Consider the following 26,104-nt stretch of genomic DNA (forward strand, 5'->3'; position numbering starts at 1 on the left):
GAATGTTTGCATCAAGAAGATTATTAAAAGCAAAGCCACTGCAATAACGCAGAACGCTCCCTTGGCATAATGAAAGCAAGATGTAAAAATGTGTTGGTGAGAAGGGCAGCTTTGAGGCAGCTGCAGTCCAAGCTCTATAATATCTGAAGGAGGATATGCTGGTAATGGAAGTGTGCCTTGTCTAACTCTGCCTATTCATCTCAAGGGGCGATTTACAAGGTGATAAAAGGTTCCAAGCTGCAAAAGGTACTTTAGGCAGTTAAAAAGCAGCTTTTTATGATCATTTCTTCTGTACAGTACACGTTGTTTCATTAATCAAATGTTTATTCTATTAAAACACCAACTCTTTTAGCTGGTGGGACAACAAGTTTTACTACCATGAAATGGCATTAAAAGCCACAGACTTCCCAGCTAAGCCTTTGTAATGATTCTAACACAGCCCAAGTGTGGCTGTCTGCAGTAGGACACCCGAGTGGCATGTCAGTTCTGCTCCTTGGCAAGATTTTAGGCTCCTGTCAGTCTTCAAGGCCACATCCCTCTCTCCCAGCAAACAGGCACACAGGGCACGCACAAGCTTACTAAACCAGCCACCAAAACAGGTGGCTCACATCAAATCTGACACTGTCAGCATTAAGTTGCTCATTAAATGAGTATTAAAAGCCAAGCACGGCTGTGGCAAATGGAAAGCTTCTACTCACAAGGAATACATTTGCGAGCCTTTAAAACCTACCAGATTCTTCATCTCCTAGGGACCTAAAACCCAACACCCACAATGACAGCTATAGATCAGGAGATGTGTTGTGTGAAACAGAGCAAATATTTTGAAAAACTTTTGTCAGCTCTCTTTTTACTCCTTGAAAGAGCCTTCCCAAAACAGGGGTACCATAAGCAACTGGCTAGGATACTCCTTTCCTAAACTATCAGGTTACTAATGGAAAGCAACTCTTTATTTTGTAAATCTAGCCCTAAAACTGAATGCATTTAGATTCCTACACCCTCCTCCACCACACAAATCATAAAATGTAACTCAAATGGATCCATCAAAATTGCAGTAGAGTCTCCCAATTATACCCATAAACTTTTCAGTTGATTTAGACATGGAAACATCCTTTATGTTAAACAGGAAAAGAACAAAACTGTTAACAGATACTCAGAGCCTGCCCAGCTAAACATGGAGAGCAGGAGAGAGGGGATGCAGAAAAGACCTAGCTTATTTGAACAGCAACCACAGTGACCAGCAGGAAATTTAGGCTTGCATTTTAATGAATTTATAATATTAAAATATAAATTATAAATCTATAAATCTGAAATAAATACAGTTACAAGTATTACAAGTTATATTAAAATACACTAAAATCTGCATTAATAAAGGAGAACAATGAATTATGATAAAATAGAAACTACCAGGGGCTTATAAGTCTAAATCCTCACTGAATGACCTTTAAGCAAAATCAGCATAGACACATTATAAAACACTCTCTGCTAAAGTAATTTAAATTCTCCAATTACCTACCGTGTGTTTGAGAGGTAGTATGAATTTCAGGTTGTTTTGCTAAAATGCGTAACCAAAATCCTGTAAATCTTTGTGCAGGCTGAAATAATTAAAATAATGTATATTTTGGCATAATAATATTGATGAACTTCAAAGGAATGAACAACAATACCAAATCAACACAGTAACACAAGATAAAGAGATTTTTATACTTATATGAACAAAAATAGGGACAAATCTTTTCTGTGGGTTATTCTGTGAAGTATTAATTCCAATATCAGAATGGAATAATCACCTTTTACTATAAGTTCTTCTGTAACTAGGATTATCAACAACATTTAATCAAAAAATATTTTGAAGAAACTATACTTAATATTATATTATCCAGCTTTGAAGAATCTTCTTAAAGTTCATAAATGACTATTCTGCACTGCTGTTTGACAATATAGCAGAACACTCTGATTAAAACATGCCATTCTTTGCTCTGAATAACTTGCTCAATTTCTGTGTGGAAGGCAATCTGTGTCACAGTGAGAGGCAAGGTGTTGTAACTGCCGCTCAGGATTCAAAAGGATTCACTATTGCACCATGGAGAGGTGCTTACCACTGAAATCTTTCAAAAACACAGCTAGCGACTGAAAAAAAAAGGCTGTATTATTTTGTTTAATGCAAACCGATACAGAATCTGACTTACTTGGCCACAGATACAGGATGCAGCCTAATTTGCATAATCCAATCCCTAACCAGGCATCTTCTGCATTACAATACCCATGAAAATCAAATAACCAGCTAGCAGGTCAACCTTTCTGCCCTAGCAATGCACCAAGCTTCCCCTTTTAGCCAACGGGGAATGGTCAAGCCATTATGAGAAGCAGTCTTCTTTCCTCAGCCCAGTCAGCAGATATTTAGGGCTACAGTGTCTTACTGCCAGCTACAGTTCCTCCTGATTTCACTACAGCACAGTGCAGTGGAAAATCTCACACAGTCTCCCAGTCTGTGCTCTATCTCAGACATCTGAGATACAGTGTAGACATTTCTGCACATTCTCTTTGAGACCCCCAAAAATGACAGATGCAGTCAGTGGGACAAAGAAGAAGTTCTTCATTTCTGGCCATGATTCAAACAGGTCACCCTCAACTTTCTGGAACGCAGTATAGAAAACACCAGCAGACCATCTTTGCCTCACTGAACAATAGCTGCTATCTTAGGCAGGTTTACATTAGGCAAGCTCTTCTCTTACTACTCTACTACTACTACTATTTTACTGTGAAATACATTTGATCAACCAAATAGCAGGATTAAAACAGTCATTTACGTTTTGCCAATCTGTTACCAATTGTACTAAATATACTTTTAAAAAGCTCTTTTCTTCTGCAGAGTCAGCTCTCTTTACTTCCTCAGGAATACTTCAGAGCCACAAACTGTGTCTTGGTTTTGCTCGTGTACACAACAGGTAAAAGGTAGCTAATTAAAGTTTCATCACTGCTTTCAATTTCTCTTCTACTCCGGTAATGTCAGCAACTCAGGCAGCAAAGTTGACACAAGCCTATCTTATAGCCTCAGACATGCTGATAACTTCAAATTAAATATGCAAAAGTAAATTAATTCAACTAAATCACTCTACTACTTAAACAAAAAGGGGAGGAAAATATGAATTTAGATTAACCACGGCTCCCATTTGTTTCATGTGAGGCAAATGAGCAAAAAGCAGAAGTATCCCCTTTTTGTAACAAATTTAAAAATTAGCATAGATGGAACTCCTTATTAGATCCTTTATATCCAGATTCAACAGAAGCTGAGAAGAATAATATTTGAGACACAATTCACAATCCTTTCACAGTTTAATATATTCATGACCTTTTGCTCAAACTGCAAAGTTCAGTAAACCACAAGCTGAAGAGTTGCACAGCTGGCAATCCAGCAGGGCTGGGTTTTGTTTTCTCATTAATCAGCAGGCAGGCTCCCTTCTGATTCACCTCCAATAACCCCTTGAAACTTTTTATTTGTAAAAAGATAATCCTTAAAATATTTCTCAATGGGGGTAATTATCTCCACTTGCTACATGTAATTAAAGTAAGCAACAGAAGAGCTAAATGACTACCAGAGAAGATACGGTGGCTTTCCTCTGAAGGAGCTATTTAAATGTTAAAAACAGAAGAGCAGAAAGACAGAATTTATTTTAATTTTTTTTTAAGAGAGTAATGAATTGTCATTTGACAGTAGTTGACAGTAGTCAGTCCATGACAGAAAACTTGTCACTTCCACACTAATGGTTCCCTGGAGATAAAATAGAAAAAAAATCAGTTCCAATCTCATTGATAAATTGAGCACTAGAAAGGCCGTGAATGTGAAATTATCTAGCAGATGACAAATTTTATATAAGAAAAATAAATAAATAAAAATGAGCAAAAAGATCAACTTTTGTTTACACTTACTACACCTGAACTTGTATGATTTTTGGTCAGGATTTCTGAATGTGACATTAGTATGCAATTAAGCTTTGCTATTCATTACATGAGATTCTCAGAAGCACAACATCTTTCTCTGAGAACTGAAAGTCATTTGTTTAAATCTTGCAGTAAGATTGCATTTCTTCTGAAAAATGTCTTGAATGCACTTTCAGATAGAATATGAGTTTGGATTAGAGGCCCTTGAATTTATCAGATATTATAACAGCTATAGACTAGCTGATATGGATACTTACATTGCCTGTACAGTATCAGTACAGATATTTTATTATATATATTCCCAAGAAGTAAACAGCTAACAAGATGTTATGCATAAAGAAAGGTGGTCTTATTTTTAGGAGACAACTCATAACTGGCCCTAACCTCATCTCATGTCAGAAAACACCACTGTCTAAAACGATGCAATCATGGATAGTTATATTTTTACTGCTAAATTAAAAACTTCATGAAATTCACTACAGTGACAAGGTCATAGACAACTAGGCATTCCCTATTCACAACTTTGGAAGTCAAAAATGAATAGATTTACCATTAAGAAGGTCTTGAGGTATCACAGGATAAAATCACAAGAAATCCACAAAATGGAAAACTTTTTACTCCTTTATTGCACCAAGGATACAAGAACAGACTCTCTTTAGAAAAAAGGCAAGAAAAAGGTGATCAGTCCCACTACACTCCACAGCCACACACTGTAGAAACGAAACTCAGGCTGGCACCAAATTTTTCAGAAGCTCCAGAAACGAGGACATATGAGTACCTTGGATATTCAGGGACTCCCTTGCCAAACATCCCACAGTTCAGGCCACCTGAGTATTCCTGCATTCTACGAGAGCACTGTGAAGTATCAGGTGAAAATTGTATCCTGCCTCTCCAAAAAAAAGTCTAATGTGAAGACACCATTGTTAAGCATCTTCAAAATTTCTTCCTGTCAGAGACAGCAAGAAGAATCAGAGCAGCAGATAACAAGAATCTGGGGAGGTGAAGTCAGCCAAAAACTTCCTTTCAGTGGGAAATATTATGGTTTAATAAGCCTAACAAGCAAACTGTAGGAACACTGTTGTCAATTTCACACATCCATACATCTTCCCAATGGTCAGCAATATTGCACCCAGTTGGAACAGAATTTCTTCTTACCATCACTACTTGCACCACTGTGATGTACTCAAAAGGAAAATGTATGGTAATTGTGTTAAATAACTGAAAAGAACTTAGCCAATTGTAGTCAATGATTTTTTTTATTTGTATCTTGGGAAGAATTAAATGAGGTTTCTGAATTTAAGAAAGCTAAAACACCAAGTAAAGAACATTACTGATGCATTTACGGCTATCATATTAACATCACTTCCCCTGCTCATTATACTCTTATCCTTATCATGCACATCATGGTTACCTATTAAGTCTGACAATAATGGATACTTTCATTTTGCCTATACAGGTATTGATTAGATTTTTGAAGAAAAGAAAGCTCAATAACCAAATATATCTCCTCCTGCCCCCAGTGAGAAACGTTCTGAGGTTTCATAACAAACATGTTGCTTAACTGATTAGACTGTCACTTCTCCCAAAAGATTTCACGCACTTTTATTGAATTTATATCCCTAAGTTTCAAAAAGTATTGTAAAATGACTTTCTGGCTCATCAAGTTCTTTTGATAATAGCTTAGGTATTGACTTGACTGAAAGAAAATAGCTTGTGTCTAAGCAACGACAGAGAACAGTAGGAGGCAGGAGCACAGGTATTGTCAGATCAGGATATAACTTCAGCCTCAGGTCCCACCTCTGACAGAAGCTACATCCTTTACTTTGCTCTAAAGCTCCACCAGAGACAGAGACACATGGTAAGCTGTCATACACACCATTCTCATCCTAGTGATTGAGACTTAAAAGTTTGAACTGGATTCATTTCCAGAGACTGCTTTTCTAAAGCTTTCTTCTCTTTTTGGGTATTCTTATTACCATAGACATTCATTCTCCAGCAAATTTATGAACACTTTCTTTTGCTTAGGAGTTATTTAATTTATTATTTTTCATAGAGACAATCAATTTCTCCTTCTTGCCTTTCCTCATGAAAAGTGAAACTTTTCACCTGAAGCATTTTTTATTCCTTTATGGGGAAGAAACTTTATTACTTCATTGTGTGAGCTGACACACAAGTGAAACTATCACAAATTCATTTACACGTTTCTTATATTATTCCACCTTTATGTAAGTTACACAGATTGCCTACTGAACTTCACAAGAAATTTGCCTTTTAATGAGTTCACAACTGTAACAGGCTTTCTCAGCTTTCAAAGGAAATTGCAGCAACACACGTGTGTATGTGATCTGGGACTTTGTCTGCGTGAAAACAACTTATAAACACATCTCTTAAATGCAGCATATGGTGTTATGTGAAAAGAAAAATCAACACAAATCAGCAATTACAGCAACACTTCAGAAAGCCTGTGAAAAGAGAGCGCACCTACAGAGGGAAACCAAACAACTCATAATCTGATGAGGTTCAAGTTACTTCCCAGAGTCAAACTGAAGGGTAATCACGTAGCACTGGCTCATTTCACAGTCAGAATGAGCAACAGACTTATTTCCCTCCAGCATGACGAGAGTGTAGCATAGAACTTGCAGAAAGCTTTAAGATTCAATTTCAGGGGTGGATCAGTTGATAGTGAATCATGGAGGAAACCTGAAACAGGAGCTGTCAAACATCAGGGCATTCACAGCCTGTGGCAAGTGTTCAGTCAAGTCTGATTTTGCAGAAAGGTGTCTTCTGCGTCATGCAAGCAGAGCTCAAGCTAAACATACAGGTATTTTTTTCTTCCTAATTCTATCTATCAAGCTCTTCTCATGTCATCTTCCTGTAAAGCTTATTTTGCTGGTAGAATACAATGAAAAATAAGAGCTAAATCAGGTTCCAAACACTGCAGGAAGGAAGCAGCAGGAGCAATGTCCTACAATGCTTTTTCATATCTATTAAAGACTGAGACAGGTTTCAATAGATCCAGAAAATGATAAGCAGCAGGAAAAAGAAACACGAGCGGAGGCTAGTGACATACACTAAAACATCACCAACCTGGAGATCTAAACATACTCCTGGCATGTCAAAAATGAACAGATATAGATACCATATTTCATGGTTCTGTGAGTGTTTGTTTAGAGAGGTACAAAAGTTGAAGAGTTATAGGACAATCTTTCTAAAACAACAGTTCTTACCATTTTTTTGTGTCTTAGATTTCTATGGACATGCTCTGCAAACAACAATGGGTGATGTAGAACTGTTGGAGCAGGTCCAGAGAATGCCATAAAGATGATCAGCCTGGAGCACCTCTCCCATGAAGAGAGGTTAAGGGAGCTGGGCTTGATCAACTTGGAGAAGAGAAGGCTCTGGGTAGTTTTCATTGTGGCCTTCCAGTACTTAACATAAGCTTATAAACAGGAGACAGACAGACTTTTTGCATGGGTAGATAGTGATAGGACAAGGGGAAATGGTTTTAAATTGAAAGAAGGGAGATTTAGATTAGATACTAGAACAACTTTTAATCAAAGGGTGTTGAAGTGCTGGAACAGACTGCCCAGAGAAGTTGTGGATGTCTCACCCCTGGAGGCATCCAAGATCAGATTGGATGGGGCCTTGGGTAGCCTGATCTAGTGTTTTGGAACTAGGTGGTCTTTATGGTACCCTTTGAACCCAAGTCATTCTATGATTCTATGAAATCTGCACTGAGAATCAAAGATCGCAAAAGCACAGTTTTCTGATCAAAGTGAAACTGAAAAATCAAACAATTAAAATTCACATTAAAAAGGTACCAAAGGTCACTGCTGAAGTCTTAAGGACATCTTATTAGGACATGAATATATTTAGCATACACACAAGCTTATCAAACATTATCCTGACAACACGCCTCTGAAACTGGAAATCAGTCCCCTCTTATTATTGCTACTTTTAAATTCAGGAATCGATATAAAAGAATCTAAGACCCATATCTACACCACCTACATTAGCTACCTCAGTGCTACACAAGGTCTAAGCCTACACGTAGGCATAGCAAAGTGATTCAGATGAAGTTGAAGCTCAACTTGTTTCCTTTGTTACTTAAGCATTCATAGCATGTCAGAGCACTGAGAGATGTCTGCTTTGGTTGATGCAGTCCTCTCAGGCTCAATATTTGGATGATCTGAGAAGTTAACAGAGTTTCACAGTAGGAATTCCAAACCTTCCCCTCATATTTGTGTGACAGTTCCATATCAGGAAATGAAAATTCCTTAAAGATTGCTCTAAATCAGTGAGCTCCCCAGCTTGCCTTCCTCCTCTTTGATACACATTGTTCAACATGCATTTCTCCACCAACCCACTAATGATCCAGCCATTCCAGAAGTAAACACAGAGAATTAGCAATTACACTATGTAAATTGTCTCTGATAGAGACAGAGCATAATCCTTTCCCTTTTGCAAGGAAGCCCTTTCAAAAAATTTTATTACATTGCAAGTGTATCAGAAATTATTGGCTGATTGGACAGGAGCAAGGAGTCATTTCATACATTCTTTCCAAACAATGATACACCGTAACATGCAATTCTGCCTCAGCCATTTGGCAATTTTGCTTCCTCGTGTTCAAACAGAACTAACAGGCAGTAAAAACGCCAGTTTATCTGCACTGCCAAATGAAGAAAATCACACAAACCACATTTTTACAGGTAGAAAACTCAAATTTTCTATTAAAAAAAAAAAGAAAAAGTACTACTAATATTCAGACAATGCCATTCCATCCAGTGCAGATAAGGAAGCAGATCATTCTTCATCTACTCTCTTTCAGTATCTCCTTTGCCTAATCATTAAAGAGATGTGGGAAATTTAATCATATAAATTATCTGAGTACTTATTAGTGCATTTCCTACTTTCCATGTAGGATGTAGGTTACCATTGTGTAAAATAATAATAATAATAATAAAGTTATTGCCAGCTGCATTCCAATGGAACTATATTCAAAGGAATGTTAGAGGATAGACTGTAAAATTAAATAATCTGTATTTTAGAATTTTGAATTAATTAACTTTGAAAAGCTATTAAAAAACTCAAAAAGCTGATTAAAATGCCTTTCAGTTAATTTAACATGGTCTAGTGTGAATGTTGCATATCATACAAAAAGCAAAGAAATTTAGGAGCTAATGTTTCTGGTAAGATCCTCGTAGAATAAATAAAAAATAATAATAATTTTAAAAAAGAAGTAGAAACTAAGATTTTTTCAGGCACCATGGCATGATATTGCATAACTACTAGCCATGAAAAGTGCTTGGGAATTTACCTTTCATGAGCAGCAAATCCGCTTGCAAGATGTAATAAGACATTTGCAGCACTTTGCAATATTTTATAACAATCACACAAGAGAAAGTATCAAAATCAGTAAGTGAATAGCCACTAAAATCTGATGTGGCTGGTCACTGTATCATGTTTTAAGGGTGGATGAATACAAAACAAACCTCTCCAAATTTCTAAATTCAAATTAGTCATCCAAAACTTCCAGTGTTACTAGAGTTTTGTATTTCCTCACCAATACATACCATGCCACACCAAGAGCAGGCAACAAAGACTCGTGATAGAAAAGCCTCTTAGAAGCTCTGTAAATTATCCACTCTACTTCTCATGTTCCTACAAGATCCACATGTGGGCAATGCATAAACTTAGGAGGAAATTATTAAAGTGAAGTGATATGAGAGAACTTCAAGATCACTCCTGAACTGAAATGTCTTATAAGTACGAAGTATAGTAAACCATATTTCAAGAAGCTTGATTAAAAGCAAAAATACTGTCCCTCAACATCTTCACCAACAAAACTGAACTCACATCTTCTATTGCTGTTTGGGTCTTTCAGTCACCAAGCTGATCGATCCTTTGAACAATTCCATAAGCAAGGAAATCTAGTAACCTCATCTCATCCTTACTACAGCAGTGATGAATCAGTGACCAACGAGCTTGCAGAATTCTATCTAGAAAATATCAGAAGGTTTCAATAATTTTGCTGTTTAGAGTTTTAAATTACAACAGAATATGAAAAATGAGTTTTTTTTTTCTTTCTATATTCTTGTTTTAGGATTACGAACAAGTACCCACTGACATAACCAAGTATTTACACATAGCTGGAAGGTTCTGGGACTCTGACTAAAATAACTTTGTGCAAAAGAAATTAATCAGTTGTTTAAGTTCTTCTAATCAAGAAAGTCATAATAAATTAATATATCTAATTAGAAGCAATCTCAACAAGATTACATTAAAACCTCATTTTGTTCTATTAAAAAATTCAATAAAACTGCCAATTAAATTAGGCAATCAGTAAGAACAAGGGGATTTTCTTGATGTTTCGTCTACTTTGCTCAGTGATTAGCAATCATTTTTAACAGCTTGTTGACAACGCTCATCTCTTGACAGTGCCGCAGGTTGTATCAGATGCCAGCTTTCAAATCTGCTTGGACAAATCATCCTTGTACTGCCATTTAGCACATCTGCCTCTGCAGGTAATTGAGTTCTCTCAGGAAACCCAGTATTTCAGAAGCATGGGAGATAAAGTTTTCAGCGAAGAAAGGGAACACAAAGGGAATACTTTATCAGGCTAAACTGATAAAAGTGGGGAACTATAAAAACGTAATTAGAAAGACACTTAAAATCTGTTCTAGAAACCACACAATCTCAGGTTATAGATGAGCTTAGTGGCTCATATCAGTATGCGTTATTTTATCATCTGCAAGTCTAAAGAGTGGTTCACACTCCACATCTGTTACACTTTAATGCCTGCTGGCTTTGCTTTCCCATATCCATCTTGAGCAAAAATGAATTTGGCCATACTGAGCAAGAAAAATCTGCTCACTAATTTCTAGCATCTCTTCCTCATCACAAAGTGCCACTGAATATTGCCTGTGATGAACTAGCATAAAACACTATCACTTCACCAAGTTTTTTAATGTACAAATGAGAAACTGCTGTTACATACATGCCTCTGTTCTACGCTTCTACCTTCTGTAGATCATGTCTTTTTATCTATGATGTCAAGAATATATTTTCTTGAAGACTGGTCTTGAACACAGATTCAAGAACTTCATCATCAGACTGATACTGAATAACAGAACTGATCAAGCTGCTACACTAGCATAGAACTCTGACACTTTGAAATAGTACCAGTTGTAATAGTAGCAGAAATAAAAACAGCATTTTCACTTTTACATGCAGAGAAGAAATTGCTTTTCTCTCAAAATACACAATGTTCCAATGTATTTCTTTACACTTTCCAGGAAAGAAAAAGTATCCATCTTTCCACAAAGAAAACAAGCAAATGGCTCATCTGGCTCAGCCACTTGTAGCATATGACTCCAGGAAGAATAACCCACCAGCTCTACAGAGTTTTTAGAATGGGTTTGCATAAACCCATTCTAGCAGAGGTGGGTTTTTGGTTTGGTTTGGTTTTTTACACCTTCAAGTCTCTTTACAGAGTGCCAAAAATCTTCTGTGTTTTCAGGTTCCCAGCTACACAATAGCTTGGCTGAGAGACTGAGGTCCCCATGACATTAGAACAGCTCCATTTCTCTAGAAGAATAGGCTGTGAAAACCTACAATTTTGGTAGCTTATAAAAAATCACCATAAAATCACCAAAGTTGGAAAAGGCCTCCAGGATCATCCAGTTCAACTGCCCTCCTAATCACCAATATTTTCCACTAAACGACATTCCTCAGTATAACACGGAATCATAGAATAGCCTGGGTTAAATAAGACCACAATGATCACCTAGTTTCAACCCCCCCTGCTGTGTGCAGGGTCACCAGGGGTGGTCATTCAACCACCTTCCTGGTGGTTGGCATTCCAGAGTGTAACTCTTTTGGAGAAGTTTTTCCTAACATCCAACCTGAATTCCCCATGGCACAACCTGAGGCCATTCCGTCTATTGCTATCACTAGTTACATGTGAGAAGACGCTGACCCCCAAATCTGCATAACCTCCTTTCAAGTATGTACAGAGAGTGATAAAGTCTTCCCTGAGCCTCTTCTTCTCCAGACTAAATAATCCCAGTCCCCCCAGTTGCCCATCATAAGACTTGTGCTCCAGATCCCCCACCAGCTTAATTGCCCTTCTCTGAACACACACCAGGGCCTCAATGTCATTCTTGTACTGAGTAGGTCAAAACTGAACGCAGTACTCAAGATGCAGCCTTACCAGTGCTGAGTACAGGGGGATGATCACCTCCCTGCTCCTGCTGGCTGCACTACTTCTGATACAAGCCAGGACACCACTGGCCCTCTTAGCCACATGAGCACACTGCTGACTCATGTCCAGTTGAGCACCAACCAACAAACACCCAGCGAAAGACAACTGTTTTTTTTTTTTTTTTTTTTTGGCTCAAAGTTTGCTTTGTTTGGCCTTTTGAGTGATAAGACTGTAACTGACTACTGCGAATTATCTAGTGGGGTGAGTGGTGGGCATCACCATGCCACAGTACTTCTGCTTATGACTGTAAAGATAAGCAGAAGCAGGACAAGCAGTGCTTTTCAGGGGTATGGCTTGAAGAAGCTCACCACCATAAAAGGCAATAATGCTTGCGCATGGAAACAAAGGCACCATTGTAAGCTGGCTTATCTGTTGGGCCAGGTGTGTCAAGCTAACAGAGAAAAGAAGAAAAAAAGAAAAGTGGGGGATAAAGGGTCCCCACAAAACTAAGTACTTTGGAGAACTCCGAAAGAAAAGAAACCTTTGGAGGAGAGAAATTCTCAAAGAAAAGAAACTTTTAGCAGAGGAATTCCCTAAGAGAAAAAAAATATCTTAGGAAAGAACCCCCTGGGGCGTGCTTGCTGCTGGGGTGCAAAGTTTCCTGAAGCTTTCTGTCTTTCGCCCATTCCCCACAGTGACCAGGCAAGTTCTTGGTTTCAACTGACTACAATGAACCACCCTGAACCTACGGTGATGACTACCTCTCTTGCTTTCCACAAAGACTTCGTGCTTTTATTTTCTATCTCTTTTCTATCACCCATCTTTCCTTCCCCATCTCCCTAAGCAACTAGGATTCGTAATAAGCTGGTCAGGCTAACGTTTGACCCATTGTGTCTTAATCTTGCCATCGGGTATACATATACTAAAAGAACCTCCTCTCCCTCCTATAAATTGGAACAAGACACACCCCTAGGTCTGTTTCTTCTACAGTCTTCTAGACACTGCACCAAGCCTGTAGCATGGCCTGAGATTTTTGTGGCCAAAGTGCAGGACAAAGCACTTAGTTTTGTTGAACTTTACCCCCCTGGCCTCAGCCCAGCTATGCAGCCTGTCCAGATCCCTCTTAACACCCCTTCCTATGCCCAGGCAGACTGACACTTCCTCCCACCTTAGTATCATCTGCAGACTTACTGAGGGTGCACTTAATGCCCTCATCCAAGTCATCAATAAAGATACTAAACAGGACAGGCCCCAGTTCTGAGCCCTGGGGAACATTAGTCATGATTAGTCACCAGCTGGATTTAACTCTTTTCACCACCACTCTCTGTACCCAGCCATACAGCCAGTTCTTTACCCAACAAAGAGTGGACCTGTCTAAGCCATGGGCTACTAACTTCTCCAGGAGAATACTGTGGGAGACAGTGTCAAAGGCTTTGCTGAAGTCTAGGTAAACAATGTCAGCACCCTTTGCCGCATCCACCAGGCAGGTTACTTGGTCACAGAGGGAGATCAGGTTAGTTTAACAAGATCTGTCTTTCATGAACCCATGCTGCCTGGGCCTGCTCCCTCAGATGTCCTCAACATGCCACAAGTGATCTCACTTAAGATGATCTGCTCCATAACCTCCTGTGACACTAAGGTCAGGCTGACAGGACTGTATTTCCCTGGATCCTTCTCAGCTTCCTTCTTGTAGATGGATAATAATGCAACTTCAATTCAAGCACTAGTCCATCCTGCTGAACCATTCATGTCTTACGGGAAGGTTTTGAATCAGCACCTTTGGAATTCCTAGTCAAATTAAGTGAGAGCCAGTATACTAATTTAGGAGTGACCTTCAAAGATATTGAATGCCTAGGCAATTTAGCGTGTTGTAATTTCAGGGTAAAGACATTCTTCAGTTGCCTGGTTCCACAAGTGATCTGTGTCTGTTCTCCTTATTGCAGAATTTTACAAGGTATAAGTGTCATTTAATAATAAATACGTAGTGCTAACAGTTTCAAAACATCTCACTTTTGACATTCTATGAATAAATATTACAACTGTCTTTGAAACTATCTTTCCATCCAAAGTTACTTCATGGAATTTATACAATTACTGTTTTGAAGAGGCAAAATTGAAGTGAATCTGAAATGACTGAAAGGTGAAATGAGTACAGAATAAAAGTTCTACAAGTTTTTATCCTACTTGCAATGAAGAGGAATTTCAAAAATTTTATGTCCTTCCCAAAATTGTTTTTCACCATTTACAGAACTCTGTTTTTGAGCTGAATATGGAGTGGAAAAGAGACTGCTCCTGTATGGTCTGTATAATCTTTACTTTTAAGTGAAGAAGAGACTTTGCGACAAGGCAGCTGTCACTTCACTTTCAGCTACAGAATATTACAGAGCGACTCACTGTCATCTCCATCTCCCACTCACACTCCTTGGGGCTTTGCACTTGTTTTATTCTTTTTTCTTTTTTTTTTTTTTCTTAATTCTAATTCAGTTATTTGGAATGTGAACTGCAGGGTATAAGTAAACATCATTCTTCTGACCTGCATTTTAAAATTTAAAGGTGCCTTACTGCTTCCCATCAAAGTGTGTTGCGCTTTACAGGGTTTTTAAATCCAAAGCTCGGAAGTTGCCACCTTCCTTTTCTGCCCAGATTAGCAACAGCGAGAAAGCAAGAGAAATAGAACCTGCCTCACAAACTTAAATCTGCATGACTTCTATAATACAGTATTTAACAGAGACATAATTCATCACTGTTCTATCTATCATTCTCATGCTGTACATTATTCATTCAAGCGTCTGGGATAGTTCCATAAATCTGCATGGAGTCAGGTGTCTGGAGTAGAGAGGTTTTTTTTTTTTGGGGGGGGGGGGGGGGGGGGGGGGGGGAGGGAAGTAAAGAAGGCATGGGGTTTGTTTTTTTTCTTATTTTAAACCCTCTGTGATCCAACGCACCATCATGGCTCCTTTAGATCTTAATATACATAATACCATTTTAACATATTGCAACAACCTGCAGGAAAAAGCCACTGCTGCAGCAGTTGTGATTTAGAACATTAATACTGCAGCTGGCTTAAATTTAAAAAATAATAATAATAATAAAAAGGCTTTGTCTGCATTAAGGACCAGAGGGGAAAACAACTTTCATTTTTTCCCCCAGTAAAAAGACTAGCAGAAACACAGAAATAGATTTGAATTAAAAAGAGATGAGATGTGGAATTCTTGAAACATACATCAGAATTGCTTCTCTGTTTGGGCCATCTCTGAGAAAACAGAAAAAAAAAATAGTCCTATTTGTAACAATAAAATGAACAGACCTGTGAGCTCGCTGATTTTGTTTTGCCTCTATATGAAAGGCACTGAGGGGTAAGATTCACTTGCTAGGGTTCATCTCTCAGTATATTTCTACAGTTTTTACTCCATCTTGGCTAACCCTTTAACTATTGGCAAAAGCTACTTACAGACTATCACTGAGAATGTTTCCAGGAGGAGCAAATTGGGGTGGTAAAGGGCATATGATTTCCTTTTAACCTCCCCTTCCCAGACTTCTTTCTCTGCATACTCTTCTAATTTGTCTCTGTTCAATCATACATCATTTTCAGAGAAACCTATAAAAACAAACAAAAAATCTGCTGGTTAATCTACAGCTCTTCTATTAGAGGCACCGTTAGGAAGTTGTCAAGAATTCATGGAACAGATTTTGGTTACTATAGAAATGTTTTTGTTTTCAGTACATTATGTATATTTCTCACAAAGCCAGCAGAAGTAACGATACTACATCTCTGGTAGATTTAGCTTAATTGTTCCATGATGTTCCAATTGATTTATACTAAACATGCAGAACGATCTCATCCTTCTATAGAATCATAAAATCACATCAAAGGCACTGTTCCGATTCCATAAACGCAAGGGAATTTTACTATTTCTTGTCAGAAAATCTGTAAGGCGGAGAACACTTGACCTAGGAAGGTATTTCAGGTGCCTGCTAAGGGATGATCCTTAATGGTAATTTTTCCAATAGCACACACCAGTTTTTTGCCTCAATGTTACTCAATGCCTACTAATCAGATCTCTTTCATCCTTCTATTTCTCTGTTTTGATCAAACTTAGAAGTTGTTAATTAATTATTCTTCAGCCAGAGGGGAAACTGATTACCAGACAGCCAGGAACATGGAAAATATTTTTCCTTTTCATTCCTGAATTGTTTCAGTTTTACTGTTCTTTGTTAAACTGAAATGCCTTTCAAGTAGCCCAGGTATTACACTCCTCTGAGATACATAGAAACAATGGGGATTTATTTTCCTTTTTGAATATCATTAACAAATTCCCTTGAAAATTATTAAACCAGTTTTAATTATCTGAAGTATTATGATGATTCACTAGTGATAAAGAGCGGGTTATCCCATGTTTTTCATGTTATTTCATGTTTCCTCATACAGAGCAGTTTATTGGACATAAATTCATCTTGGACAAATTCATCTGGCCATGTTCAATTTTAAAAGAGCATACATGGACATCAACTACGTTGTAGTGTTAGTCCATTACTTAGACAATTCCTACTCAGTTAGCTTTTGATACTGGATGATTAACAAGCTATATTTTGATTCCTGACATTTCCTGAAATATCGTTTCCCAGAGAAAATTTATATTTATGTTTATATAAAGTGAATATTTATTACATTTTGAAGATTTTGAATGCTACCTAGAAACATTTCACAAAGTAGCTATAGGACATGTGAAAAGATTTAAAGAATCTTGAATTAATACATGATCTGATTAACATAAGACCAGATTCAAGACCTTAGAAGCAACTGGGCAACTCCAAGGTTCTCTTAATAAAGTAGTATTTTTTCAAAGAGATGGGTCTGATGGTAGAATTGAGCCTTACACAGGAAAAGGAGAAAAAAAATCCATTAATGCATTTAAGCATGTTTAGATAACAGGTTTCTCAGCATAGGTAGAGTGATTGCTCAGATAGCTAAGCCTTTCCATTTAAAAACTTTTCACTTAAGCTATTCTTCCAGCTGGACACACTCAAAAGAAAGGTCATTTCAATATATTAATTTATTCACTCTCAGTTTCTGCTTTCCTCTTTGATTTTTCTTTCTTCCTAGGAAATATCTCCCCCAAAGATATTCTAGCATAAAAAAAACCCTCCAAATTACAGATTTTAAAGCAAGAAGGAATTTGTGCTATCATTCAGTTTGGCCTGTACAGGGCACATCACAACCTTCCTTAAATTATTTTTCGTTTTAAGTTCCAGCAACAGTGTTTGAATTAAATCTCACTAAAAATATCAAAGACCTAAAAAACCATTCTGACTCTGAATTTTCAGTGTAGAAAATGCACAATGGCTCATAATACTTCTAATAAAACTTTGTATTTAGATTATTCTCAGTTTTTCCATCTCACATTCTAGACATTTGTTTTAACATACCTTTCATTGCTAAATGAAGAACCATCTGATATACAGTAACTTTTGCAAAAAAGCAAAGAAGCCTCATTTTATAAAGGATTTCTCTTTTACTTGTTTACTAATTTCTGAGAAGTTACCTAACAAAGATTTATTTTGATAGAAGAAAATGTGCATATAGCTAGATATGAAATCTAGGCTTCTTCAGCTCTGATCTTATAATCAAAAGAATCTCTTTTGTTGTTTCAAATATACAGAGTATATTTCTTGTGGACTTGCCAAATTCAGGAGTCATTCCCCAACTTTTCAGATGTCAAAGCCTCTTTTAAGAATCCATTTTCTTCCTCCTTTCTCTCATTTGTCTTCTCCTTTCCTTCAAGCACTTTTTAAAAGAGGTTGTCAAATCTGCTTTGTAGCTTAGACAAGGGGAACAAAGGGCAAGAAACATCATTAAGTATCAATTTTCTACTTTTAACAGCCTGGGTGCAGAGATCTTAAGAGCCCAGAACTCAAAAACATGATCTAATCTAACAGTTATGACTTCCCCTTTTAATTTTTTTAATGGGATCTAAAATATATACGTTTGAAGGGGGAGGGGTGAAAGTTAATCCTAGTTGCCATGTCACTCTACAAATCAAAAGAAAGCAATCCATTACAGTTAGTTTGGAGGGCAACAGTATTACAGTGGTATTCCTGATGGATTTAGAAATTATAGTCTGTGGAACTTCACAGGCATTAAGCATGAAAATAAAACCATTAGATCTTCTCAACAAATGGAGTCACTATTGAAGGATATATTTTTTCCTGCTCACAGTCAGGTTTTTATTTTTCCAAATTGGAAACACACCACACAGAGGAAGTAATAACATTGCAGTAAAGTATTCAAAGCCCAATTTTTATTCACATTGATTATCTTTTACATTTTGAAGTACTGCCTTTGTACAGTCATCTGTAAGTGGTTATCAGTTAGGAATTCAAAACCTTTTGTTCATTAAACCATTTTGTGAAAACACTATTTTTGTTATATCTTCAGGCACAGTGGAAAAGAAATATGATGCAAATGGATTTTCATTCACCTTCCAAGTTTAAAATCTGCATTTGAGTTAGAAAAATATATACATATTTATTTGTAAAGTCCCAGCTTTACCGCTACAATATGAAATGCACAAAAAAAAAAAAAATGCTTCTTCCAAACAGAATTTGAATGGCTTCATGACTCTGTTTTTCTCCTTTTAAGCCATATTAAAATTACTTACATGTCCTCAGAATTAAGAAATCCCCTTTTTATGATGGTGAGTAGATGATAAACTACAATAAGGAATGTGAGATCTTCCAAATTGCAGAGTTAATTTGTTTATGAAAGACACCAAGACAAAACTATATGCCAAAAATATAAAACTTGTGAAGCAAGAAGGATGATCCACCTGATTAACTATTTCCTAAATGAGAAATATGTTCTCTTTAAGCATTCATTCCAAATCATTCCATGATCCTTTCACTATTAATACCTTTTAAAGTTATTTGGAATGTGATTGATGTGAACTTCAATTAACTTTCGTCCTTAGTGAAGCAATAACTTAAGTATCGTATTTCTACAAAATACATTTCGGGGTACACCCTAGTTTTTATAAGTTTTTTTGAAGACCAAGGGAAAGAAACCCATTTACACATCTTGAGATGCAGAAAGAGATATTATCTAATTTCTTTCATCGCATAACGTCAATTCCAGGAAAAAAAAAAACTTTCGAAATATATAGGAAGCTATTCCTTTTATTGCTGTGTAGTTTGTTCTGCATTTACATTTGCAGAGAACCCATATATACATTTCTGCAAAAGTTAAGTAAAATGTGAAATGAAAAAAATGTGTATTTTACTATAATAGTTAGAAAGCAGGAAGTATTACTTCAAACAGCCAAACTATTTCTCACAAGTTTCCTGCAGAAGTTTGTATATTTCTTTGCTAGTTTCCAGGATACCAAAACAAACCTGCTCTAATATAAAAATTGATCAGCTATCTTTTCAACTGTTGCCTTGTCTTTGAGATCTCAGTTTTCAGTGTGTAAAGTGCTGCAGATTTCATAGTTACTGCAAATGGCCCAATAGATTTTATCTAGCTGGTGGAGATATCCCAAAGAGGAATGCAACTTTGATATAGAAATAGGCATTATAAAAAAGAGAAGAAAAAAAAACAGTAAATAGGAAAAAAAATAGTGGAAATCCTCACCAAAAAAAAAAAAAAAAAAGTATTTTTAACAGAATGGAGATAAGAAAATGACAGAAAAAGAGAAGTAGTGCTGCTTTACAAATTATTGGAAGGTATTAATGGGAGAATGTGGGCAAATAAGTAAGAGTATATCAAATAAAATAAAGCAAAGTAGCTGAAGAATTACACAACAAACAAGTGGCAATCACTGTAGTCTCTTAAGGACAAATTCATGCAATTTAGTGGAGTTACACACATATGACTTAATACATTAATTATGCCATGTGTAACAACTGCAGAACTAGAGCTTACATTCTTTCATTCATTTAGTTGTTACACAGTGAATCATTTCTAAACAAGAAAAGAAAGCACCTACATCTGCCTCTGAATGTAACTGCTCTCACAGAAGAATACTGTACTTTGACAACTATTTATTTATAGAAGTAGTATCAATCTACAGAATCTGGTGATAATACAAAAACAACTGCTGATAATATTGTTTTAAAAGAAAAAGAAGGGCAAAGTAACAAAACAAAAGGGAGATTACTGAAATAAAATTTCCTCAATAGTGTAATCGTTGCAATTTAAATGTAAGATAATCTCTATACAGCACTTATTCTGGAAAAAATCAGCCAACAATTAGCACAGCCAGTGCAGCAACTCATAGAATCTGACAATGAATACTTGAGAAATCAAGGACAGAAAATTTCTAAAGCCCTGAAATTAATTACATGCATATTTTATCATACATAATGAAACTCATTTCACCATGCTGAAACATGGACTCTTTCTTCTTGAAGTACTATTTCAGTTCCTTTTTTTTCCTGCAATTTTCTTACATACCTTAAGTTATAACATTTATTTCTCAGTAAACCATGTTTAAATATTATTAATAAAGTGTGACTTTGGACATATACACATGAAACTGTCCTTCCATTTATGAATTAGATTAAAATAGAGTGAAAATAGACATAAAAATGAATCATCATGTGACAAATGAAATTGAAGCTCTATAATGTACGTGATGTGTTAGTTGGTTTGTTTTTTATGTGATCCATAAACTACTTGCTTTGATTTTTACAACATGCAGCAGCGCTATTGAGTTGTCAAAACACTGATGATCATTGAAGAAACTAAAATAAAGAGTCCTGTGTTTGTGTTTTAAGTAAGCACCACTTCTTGTTCTACATTTATTTTTGGTCATTTCGTATTATCTGCCACTTAATGGTAAAATGCTTGTTCTGCCAGCATCCAAGAAAGATCAAAATTATGAAGAATCTGTTCTTCTATTCAACAATGCTAACTATATAGTTTTGCCAAAGTACTTCAATAAATTGATAAGATGTGTTGTCTGAATAGTATGATTTATGCAAGGATTTTCTTTGGACAATCCAAGACACATTAAGATAGGTATTTCCTCAAGTATGAGATGGGTATTTCTCCAAGTATCTGAACAGAACTGCCCATCAACGCTAATCGTGAAAATAAAAGTAAACTCACACTGAACCTTTCTTAAGTACCTGGCATTATCTCATCATGTCATTTAGCAATAGAAAACTTCACATTGAGAAAAGCATGAAGAAAGGAGAGATACAGTCTCACAATAAACTGCAATTACTGTGCAGAACTAACTGCACTGAAGGTACCAGGCTGTGATTTTTGCAGGCAAACCCCAAGGATTGGTAGCCGCTAGCTCAGGCAGAAGGGTCACAGCATTCATATCACTAAAAACATTATGAATATGAACTTTTAGTTAAAATAGATTTTTTTTTTTCTAAAAGTGCTCAGATGTGAATGCCAAAACTGTAATCATGCACAATATAACTAAACTGAAGAAAAATCCCATTTTCCTTCTTTTTTTCAAATGAAACCCAAAGCTTTTAGAAATGACCTCTTTGGTTCTTATTAAAACAAAAATATTTACTACTACATACATATATATAGCTATGCACATGTACATGTTACCTTAAAGGCAAACGTTAGACAGTTGAAATATAATTCACCTAATCATTAAAACCCATTATAGTGTTGTGGAAGCTGACATGAAAGTATACAGCAGAATTCAGTGGAAAAGTATTAAGTTTATAGCATAGGAGTGGAACTAACAGGCCCAATTCTCTTCATCACAGGAATTGGTATAGAGCCATATGAGACCAGGAAGCCATACTAAAATCTAATCACTATCTCCTGTGCCCACTTCATCAAGCCACCCACAGGAAGTAATGCTTACCTTGGATCATAAAATCAAAAACTGGGTATTTTTCTTTTTTTTTTCCTTACAAAAATTTACTTTGCAGACCACTTAAATCTACTCTTAGTCAATTTTAAGATTAAGCTACTCAATGACTATGTTGGTATTTCTCTCATACACATCAGTTACAATAATTTTTTGTCCACTTGGTGTGAAAATTGGCTTGGATACACAGGCAAATGTATCTGAATTGTCACAGTGGAAAAATGAATAGCATTCTGCTAATTGGTACTTCTGTATTAGTATTATGTTGAAAGCTTTACTTCATAAATTTGTGCTTAAGTAAGTTAATTTACCAACAAACAACATTACACAGTAGCTATTTATATGTGCTTTATGTGGCTAACAGGTTGCATTTCTAGCGTTCAGTAGCCACTCTTAAAACACAATAGACTTGTTTGTGGAAATATTACTTCTGTAATTAGTGTGGCTGTAAAAGGGGTGCAGAAGTAACTGAAACACAGGGAGGACATAAGGAGAAAAAAAAAATCTATTTCAGTTACACATGTATAATTGCATTCAGTGGACTGAATTCTGCCAAGCCAACGGAACATCATGTGGCATAAAGCAATTTAAAATTAGGTCATGAGAATCTACCCAAGTTACAATTTCACCAAAACGTGAACATATTAAGAGTTGCTCATAACAACAGAGTATATTAGCTGTGTGACACCAGAAGACTCAAATAGCAAAAGCATTTTCTTTGGTCCTGCTTCATGAACAAAAAAAAAGCTTTAAAATTCAGCCAGGCAGCAACACTAGAACAGGAACAGCAACTAGAGACTATCAGCTGAATGGCTTAAACATATTTTCTAATATTTCCAAAGCTGCACACTGAAAAAGAAATCCTATAAATAAAACAACTGCAAAAGTGCACATTTTAAGTGCCTGGTGACTTTTCAAGGGCTCATACTGCGGTGGTGAATAGAGCCTTAATAACTGTGATGATTCTGTCATGTTACAGCACCAGTGAGGTATGGAACATTTGGAGAAGTGGAATTCAAAAAGAACCATCAGTTATTTGGAAATACTCTCTCTGAATAAAATGAGTTCTCTGAACATGAGCCTACAGGCTAAGCTTCATCTTGGCTTTGTTTCCCTTTCTTATCTCAGTTCATTTAGTTACTGTAAACTACCAACAATGAGATATTCAGCTGACTGTATTTGTAGTAGTTTGGTCTCTCTCCATGTCTGACAGGACAGACATGCATACCCTAAAAGTATATTACTTGAGAGATGACTATTGTTAACATACACTCAAAGTAGATTCAGAGTGGTTTGGGTTGGAAATCCTGTCCTATCACTTCACTCCCTATAAAGAGTTCCTTTCTAGCTTTCTTGAGCTGAACAGGCCTCCCTAGGGTAACACTACCAAGAAAGTGTCTTTGATGTCACAAAGTAACGGTATGTGATGTCACTGGGCAATGGACTGTGATCTCATGGACCTCTACTACATATACAGGTACATAGTAGAGCCCAGCCCAGCCAAGCTTGCACCCATTCTCTGGCTGAGCATGTTTTCAAAGCTTGGAGATCTAGCAAGGCTATCTTGTGTTGTGCTGTGGGGGTCTGGAAGCTATTCTCAGTACCCATCCCTGCAGTCTCACCTGAGTTTTCCTGGCCCTGCCTGGCAGACAGGCCCTACAACGTGCACTCAAGGCAAAGTGATGTGGGGACATGTCTCTGGGGTGACCATGGAGTGGGTGCTGGGGCTTGGGGAGCTGTCAGATCCACACCTGCAGCCTGACCCTGTGCTGGAAGGGAGCACAAGAGAGGCCAGGAGAGCTTTCTGCTGAGGGACTGAGGTACTGCTACTTGCTTACCCCAGGACAGCCACTGACAGTGGCCTCCCTTCCTGAAGTGTGCAGCACCTGCCACAGCAGTGAAGGCAAACAGCTTTTCATCTCCAGCTTCCGCCCAGGCAGCTGCAGCATGAAGAACATGGCCAAGGAGGAGGCACTCCGCTCCATCTGCCACAATGTGAGAGCTGACACCCACATGGCTGCTCCCTGTGATCACAGGTTCTGCCTCCACTGCATCCTCCAGTGTACCAGGAGGAAACTCACCAGCCTGCTCTGCAGGATGCTTGTGAGTGCCATCCACTCCTCTACCAACAACTGTACAGTTTTACTGCTACTTTGGACTTTCAGAGGGCAAACTTTGAACTGTTCAGACAGAAGTCTTAGAGGCACAGGAGCAGGCTATCCTCCTGTGCCATAGGATGAGATGGCAGGAAAAAGGCTGGCGTGAATGAACAGGAAACTTTTTCTGAGACTCCAGGAGAAAAAGAGAACCTACCTCCTGTAGAAGAAGAGACAGGCAGCCCAGGGAAAGTACAAAGAAGTTATTAGAATATGCAGGGAGAAGAGTAGAAAGGAAAAAACTAAGCTTTTTCCCCACCACAGTAAAACAGAACAAAAAAACATATTTATAAATATATAAGTAAGAGGACAAACAAGAATCTCCATCCTTTAGTGGATGCAATTGGGAACAAGGCTATTGATAAGAAAAGGCTGAGGTTCTCAATGACCTCTTCACATCTGTCTTCAAAAGTCAGAGAAATTATGTGGGGGTCTTCATGCCCATCCCACCACATTCACCTCCACAGAAATGGAGGAGCCCCACAGAGGGCAGAAATATGACCTTCTACCCACAACTGCAGTTGCAACCTCACCACTACTGACCAAGGCAGAGGCTGCTCATCCACAGGGCCTAAGTGCCTCAAGAAGGGGAGGGTCAGCACTGCCCAGGACACTTCACAGCCCTGTAAAAGGCTACCCCTGCAGTGCCACTTTCAGGACTTACACTGATGTTTAATAATAAAAAAACACAACTATTGCACTGTCAATGTCTCAGACTTACTCAGAGATCAAGGGCAGAGCCTATCACCTAGGGTGATGTTAGCAATGGAGTGTAGTGTTCCTGGCTACAGGTCACAAGGGTTAGGGTTCAGCATTCTCCAACATGGTTCACTTGAGCCCTGCCACCACCATTGGAGAGCAGAGCTCAGCATTATTTGCCCCATCTAGAGTACTGCATCCAGGCCTGGGGCCCCCAATGCAAGAAAGACGTGGAGTTCTTGGTACAGGTCCAGAGAAGGGCCACTAAGATGATCAGAAGGCTGGAGCACCTCTCCTGTGAGGAAAGGTTGAGGGAACTGGGATTGTTTAGCTTGGAGAAGAGAAGGCTCTGGGGACCTGGGGACCTCTGGGGGCCTTCCAATACTTGAAGGGAGTGTATAAACAGGAGGGGGAACAGCTGTTTACATGGGTTGGCAGTGACAGAGCAAGGGGGAATGATTTTAAACTAAGACAGGGGAGGTTTAGGTTAGATATTAGGAGGAAGTTTTTCACACAGAGGGTGGTGACACACTGGAACAGGTTGCCCAAGGAGGTTGTGGATGCCACTTCCCTGGATGCATTCAAGGCCAAGCTGGATGTGGCTCTGGGCAGCCTGGTCTAGTGGTTGGCAACCCTATCACAGCAGGAGGCTTGATCATTATGTCCTTTACAACCCAGGCCATTCTGTGATTCCATGATTCTATGATCTGCCCCTCTGTTCCTTTGTGAGGAAGCTGTAGGCATGGTGTCAGAAGGGTGTCTGAGAAAACAAATCAGGGAACTTCTGTAGCCAAGTTGGAATGGATGTGGAAAAAACATAAATAGGAACAAGTTATTTTGGTAGGAGTTTGGACAGGGAAAAGGGAACTACAAATACACCTAGCAGTGCTTAGGGAAAATCAGGCCCAAGATGTATTATATATTGTGGCCAGTAGCTGAAAGGTATTAAAGGAACACAATGCAGACTGTTATAGAAAAGTAGCAACAGGCTTGTACACAATAGAATGTCATACAGTGTACATCAAAACATTAGACAGACATACAGGCTACAGTGCAAGCAACTTGCTTACCAGCATTTCTGAATGTATACATAGGGCTTATAAGCCAACAGGTTAGCACATAGACTGCAAAGCTTTTTCTGAAACTACACGAGGCCTGAATTCTTACAATTCAAATTACTCATATTACTATTCAAATTACTTGCAAGATAACATCTATCAGAATGCGTCTGCTCCAAATGTACTGGAATACAGAATCCATTTTCC

General features: G+C 37.7%; 1 long non-coding RNA gene across 2 annotated transcripts; it reads right to left on the reverse strand.

Annotated features, from left to right (window-relative positions):
* Positions 1 to 3,654: 3,654 nt before the first annotated feature.
* LOC121110585 lies at positions 3,655 to 24,842 on the reverse strand. 2 transcript variants are annotated; one of them, XR_005859260.1, is made up of 4 exons: positions 23,255 to 24,842; positions 15,594 to 15,740; positions 9,796 to 9,938; positions 3,655 to 3,769 (listed from the first exon to the last, which is right to left on the reverse strand). It is a non-coding gene; the product is annotated as an uncharacterized LOC121110585 (long non-coding RNA). The 2 variants fall into 2 exon arrangements; XR_005859261.1 differs by lacking the exon at positions 9,796 to 9,938.
* Positions 24,843 to 26,104: the final 1,262 nt, after the last annotated feature.

This window comes from Gallus gallus, chromosome 4 (genome assembly GCF_016699485.2).
Source record: "Gallus gallus isolate bGalGal1 chromosome 4, bGalGal1.mat.broiler.GRCg7b, whole genome shotgun sequence".
Taxonomy (NCBI): Eukaryota; Metazoa; Chordata; class Aves; order Galliformes; family Phasianidae; genus Gallus; species Gallus gallus.